A 6,114-nucleotide genomic window follows, 5' to 3' on the forward strand; every position below is an offset into this window, starting at 1 on the left:
AAATGTTTCCTACCATGTGTGGGTCCAGTGGTGGCTCAGCCTGATGGGAGTCAGAGTTCCCACTCTGACTCCCTCCTCCTTTCAGTTTCCTCCCGCGCGGGCTGTCAGTATGCTGGGAGGAGTGACGTGCGGTCACTTCCTCCCAGCGTGTGATGTCATCACAGGGGGCCCGGTCGCGCTCTTAAAGCGCCCAGCGCAGACCGGGCCCCCTTACAATCCATGTCCATCGGGTGGCCCTGACAGCATGGGCCACCCGATGGACCCCTTGACATGCGGCCCCGGCGGTTTGCCGCACGGGCCGGGGCCGCACAGCGTGGCAGCTGCTACCCGGTCGCGGGATGGCCGCAGGGCGGCCGGGCCCCCTGGAGTGCCGGGCCCGGTCGCAGCTGCGACCGCGGTACGTACGCCACTGGCTATATTGGATGACAAGTAAGAAGTGTGACGTATCTATGGAATGGCATGGAAAAATGGTAACACATTCATAGATGCAATTATTATTTCTGTGGCAAGTATAAATGAGGAGATTTAAGAAAATGTTTCTATTTGGATTGATGTTGGTCTGGAACACAAGGGGGTGGTCACTTATGGTCTCCACCTTTTGGGCCAGGCTTGGTAATCCACAGGGTGTATGTCCAAGGATACTGAAATGTGTTTGTACTTGCTTGGGGCCAAAATCTAATTTTGAGTGAGTCAGCATCTTCCTTGCCAGAGACCCCCGGGGCTGAAGTTTTACTTTGAAAACCTGAGTAAGTGATTAGGACTTCTGTTATTTTATCCCTTTTGGTTTTATCAGTTGTTGGTGTAAATGATTTCATTGTCATCTATATTTTTGTATGCACCGTGACTATTTTTTGCTCATAATACATATTCATTTATTAAGTTCTACCTTTGTCTGGTTAAGAATCACGTAACCTGAAGAGACTAATTAGTGTTTTGCAATTGCTTAAATATTGTGCTAAGTTGTATTTGGTGGGTTTTTATGATTGATTTACCTGGGGGACCAAGGCACCCCATTTATAAATTGTCTTGGTGGTGGCAGCGTTAAAATAATAATATTTATATTATTATGGTTAAGTGTGGGTGGTGTTCAGCGGGATTTTATCATTATTTCTGATCTAGTGCAGATAAATAGTGAACTTTAACCCTTTCACCACTACAAATACGTCACATACATTCTTGAAGTAGGGTGCGTTTGTGACAGGGACAATACGTGCCTGGAAGAAGGGATGCAGTGGAATAAGTAGAGGGGACAATACCTGCCTAGAAGGAGAGCTGCAGCCTGGTCAGGTGGAAGAGCTCCTGAGAGACCCCAGTCAAGCTTCCGCAACTGGGGTGTAAGCGTTCCAGGGTCCCTGCCCACTATCAGGATGATCCAGCACGTAGAATTATATCACACCTAGGACTAAAAGGTAACGTCTTACCGGGCCTTAGAATGGCCGGACTTAACGTACCAGAGAATAGTCAGAATACTTGCCAAGGTCAGGGACACAGAAGGAGACACAACAATGAGGGAAAGCCAAAAGTCAAGGATACAAGAATACAGGGAAGTCAAAACAAAGCCAAAGTCAATAACCAGAAACAAACTGTCAGGAACGCACTCTCAAACAACCACTAAGGGAAACCACTACAGGGCAATGAGCTGAAGAAATAGATGAGTTTATACCCCTCTTGTGGATCCGATTGGCTATAACCGGTCTTTGACCCCCAGAGCGTGCATGTGCGTCCTTTGTGTGATGTAACGCACACATTTACATCGTCCATGCCGTTGGCAGACGTCGGGATACAAATTGGTGTAGATCCGCAGTGGCCGGTGTCCATCAACATGCTGCAGGGGTCAGACATATTGATGCATGGCCGCTGAACGGCACTACTGCACTTGTTGGCAAGGCAATCACTATAGATGTCGCAAGGTGATTATGAATATATTACACCCACAGACTATGGTCCAGATCTAAGACGCTGTCTGGGAGTTACCCTGCCCAGTTGCCATTAGCAGCTTTCCCTGGGTGCCCCTGGTTCAGCACTTACCCTTCATTCGAATGGAACCGAACGCTAGCTCTCTGACGGCCGTTCGCATGAACCAAATCACGAATTGTCCTCAGCGATACTTTGCCACGAACGCTCTGGAACTAATTTCAGGATGAGGACATGGGGTTCCCGGTCACCTCAGCAGTACTTAGCCGCGATTGTTATGGAACGCTTTTTGGCATGAGGTGACCGTGCGGTTCCAGGACAACTTTGTCCTGGATTTTGAACCACTTTGCAACCCACCAGGAGAGTGCTTTTTGGAGGGAAGGTGCCGGAGACTAAAGGGAACTAATGCTACCTGAGAGCCAGGTGGAGCACCACATATTGCGGATGCAGGAGCTCACGAAAGTTGACCGGCAAGAGCACCAAACGCCCTGGAACTATTTTGGGTATAGGACCACATGTGCGTCAGGTCAGAACTTTAACACAGTGGTGTTTTCTCTACACTGCATGGATCTGAGAGCTATTTGGAGAACTGGACATTTTGACTTGGGGTGCCTTGGAAAAATATTGAAATATTAAGGGTGCCTTGGACCTAAAATGTTTAGGAACCACTGGTAGAATGCTTCCTTCTCCAAGTGCATTAAATCTGCCTGACTTCTGCAGTGTGCATGCTCCTCCAGTTGGTGGTGCTATATTGTTAATGTTAGAGACATTTCTGGAGTAGCAGCAGTAGATTGAGAGTATGTCATGATACATTTTCTGGTTTGTTAATCAATAAATAAAATTCACTCCAAACAAAGTCAGAAATTAAAAGGAAAAGAAAGGGTTGTATTCAAAATGGGGGGAGGGGAGGAAACTGCTTGGTCATTGCGACCTCTGAAATGTGTTGTGGTTATTAATAACAGTAGCCAAATATAATTCAGCTAATACACATAGAAAGGACTTGATACCGGAATCTTAGCATTTAGTTTAATTAAAGGGGACATGCTAAGCACCTTAACTTCATCTTACTAAAGTAGTTATGGCAAAAGACGGTCCATGTAAGCTTTCTTTTTAAAAGGTTCCACTAAGGACATACTTTTAAATTGAATCTATTTTTTTATTCCTTCATGTGATGGGCTGCATCCCTGGGCTGTCAAGTAGCTTACTGGAATGTGTGTGTCACATAGACATATCAAGATATAGATTGAGTAGAAACTCCATACAAGGGTTAATTCAGGAGAACAGGGTCGCCTACAAACCCTTAAAAGTCCACTGATTTCCATCCCCCCTCGCTCCCTTTATTTCTTGAGTAGTGGAATTAGGATTACAGTAATGAGAATATAGGGAGACTTTTTGGTCTCACCCCTTTAAAACTCTTCTTCATTGCTGCAGTTGGCAATTAGATGAGAAAGCAATCAAGCACCTGTGGTTGCCCAGTCCCTAAAGATCCCAAATCATGGCACAATACAATAGGGCCTTTAATAGTACAAGGGAAAGGCATCTACAACCGGCCCCAAATCTCCTACGTATTAATGTGGGGCTGTATTAAAAAATAATGGAGACCAGGACCAGCTGCTGTTCCTTTTCAAGTCCCCATCTAGAAGCATAGGAAGGGGGCTGCTCTATAAATAAAACAATATGGAAGTCCTAACTTACCTGACTTCAACAAAATTGATAAAATTAACTTGAGATAAAATGTATAAAAATCCTTCTTCCTCCCCTCCCGCCTAAACTATTTGAATTTGTTAAACATACAAACAGAGGGCGCTAACAAATCGCAACAAGGCCATATGAACATTTGGAATATAGCTGGCTGCAGTTATATACCATGGGGAGAGGGTGGAGGTATGCATCATACATTGCTTAGCTAACATTGAGTTTATGTAAGGGGAAAAAAACACTCCCTTAATAAAAATGCAACAAGTTTGTTTGCCATGAAATTTACCAGGTTGTAGTGTATTTTACAATATAGTTTTATATTTCCAAGCTTATGGACAAACTCAATTTTTTCTTTTGGACGAAGGTATATTAAACACTAATTTTAGTGAACACAGTTTAAATGGCAATATTGAGGCTTAATAGCTTTTGTTTGTTTTGTAAGTTGTACAAATTCCCATAACCTGCTCTAATCAAAACATGGCTATTTTTGCCATGTGGATGTAATGCCCTAAAACAGGTTGTTTGAGGAATAACAAAAAAAAATAAAAAAAATAAAAATTATTTCTCTCATCTACTTTTTCCCAGCGTGCATTGCTGTGGGGTATTCAAAATGTCAGTCATCACAAATTGCTTAAAGACCTGTCCTAGGTAACATCTGATGGATGGTAACACATGAAGGAAGAAAGGGAGGAGAGAGATATTTTCCGATGGTCATCACTTTTGTTCTCTGTCCAGAAGTATAAAATGGGGGTCTATGGTAGATTATGTAGTTTCACGGATTATCTAAAGATCTCCATTATGAGAAAGGAGATCTCACTGAATAAGAAGATGCCCTTTTCCATCATACAGAACTTCTGTCTAGCCATTTCAATAGGCATACTTAAAATGGCTTAAGGGATGGTGCCAGTATAGAAGGAAGCTCAGTCTAGTGGTTATGTTGCCAGTAATCTCTGGACACCATCAGGTTCAGTTTCTTTTTTTTTTTTTTTTTTATATTATTTATTCCCCTTACTCGTGAGTCCGAGAAGGGCATATTATTGCGGTACAAACATTGTATAAGAAACAAGCATAGTCTGGCATTAGTCCTTCCAACTAGGTATAATACAACTGGTAAACTGGTGAGTTGGGGGTTTTGTGTATAAGAGAAATCGCTACGGTCTGGTATATGTGCTCAGATCTAGTTGTGGTCCGCGGCTCATGTGGTATGTGTCGGTGAGGGAGCAATTCTCGCTGTGAGTATACTCTGCCTGCCTACTGGCTGTGTGAGAGTGCGCTATATGTAAGTCTCGACCGGTCTGCGAGGGTGTTAGGTAAGTATTGTCGGCCTCTGTGGTCGGTGAGAGCCTAAGCTCTAGTGTACACACAGTAAAAGGGGAGAGAGGGAGAAAACATACGAGAGAATAATACAACATGTAATGGGCGTTAGTTCTCTATACGGCAGCAGCTGCACCATGGGGGGCCACGCTGGTGGTAGTGGGCTTCCCCTTGTTCAAGGTGTGTGCGCGCTTCACATCAGGTGGTGGCTAGTGCCTTTGTGCTTCACCGGGTCCCTCTGCGGCGCCACGGGCTCTCCCTGTGTAGGTCGCGGCAAAATGTCCCCTGAGAGGCCCAGGGTCTCCATTACGTCAGCTGCTTGGTGGATGCCCTGGATTGTGTGAGTGATGCCTCCATGTTGGAATAGTAACATCCGAGGTGACCTCCATCTGTAGCTGATCTCTTTGGCTCTGAGCTGTGCCGTGAGGGGCTGCAGGGATCTCCTCCACTGCATGGTGTCTCCCGTGAGGTCGGCATAGAAGGTGAGCTGCATATTTTCAAAGAGGAGTGGCATGGCCCCTCTCAACGTGGTCTGTACCGCTATTTTATCTCTGAGGTTGGAGAAGCGCGCCACCACGTCTCCGGTGGCCGACGCGGGTGCCCCTCTATGCTTCGGCACCCGGAATACGCCTTCAAAGGTGATGTTCTTCGCCTGTTTAGGTTGCAGGAGAGACCCCACCAGCCTTCTCAGGAGGTGTGGTAGCTCCGCGTTCGGGATCTCTTCCGCCAGCCCGCGCACCTTCAGGTTAGCGCGGCGTCTGGCGTCTTCTGTCTGTGCGAAGCGTTGCGCCAGGGTCGCGTGTTGTAATTTCATAGCTTGTACCTCAGATTCCAGGGCCTCTATTTTCTGTGTGTGACGGTCTGACTTTATCTCCAGCGTTGTCAGGCGCCCAACCATGCCTGTGAGGTCGGCCCGGAGTGCAGCCACATCTGCCTGCAGTGTTTTCTGGAGGTCATTCAACATCTCCTTCAGTGTGGCTGCTGTTACTGGCGTCGGGCCCGGGTTCCGTGGGACCGGGTATGATTGCAGCGGGGGTATTAGGTCCGCCGCCCCTCTGCTTTGCAGGAGCTCTTCGGAGGAGTCAGAGTAGCCCTCTATGTCGGCGGCCATCTTGGGCCCGTAGGCTCCCTGTGCCCGGCGGAGAAATTCTTCAATATTCCTGCCTTCCGATGGTTTGTCTGCGCTCT

This window comes from Pelobates fuscus, chromosome 7 (genome assembly GCF_036172605.1).
Source record: "Pelobates fuscus isolate aPelFus1 chromosome 7, aPelFus1.pri, whole genome shotgun sequence".
NCBI classification, from domain to species: Eukaryota; Metazoa; Chordata; class Amphibia; order Anura; family Pelobatidae; genus Pelobates; species Pelobates fuscus.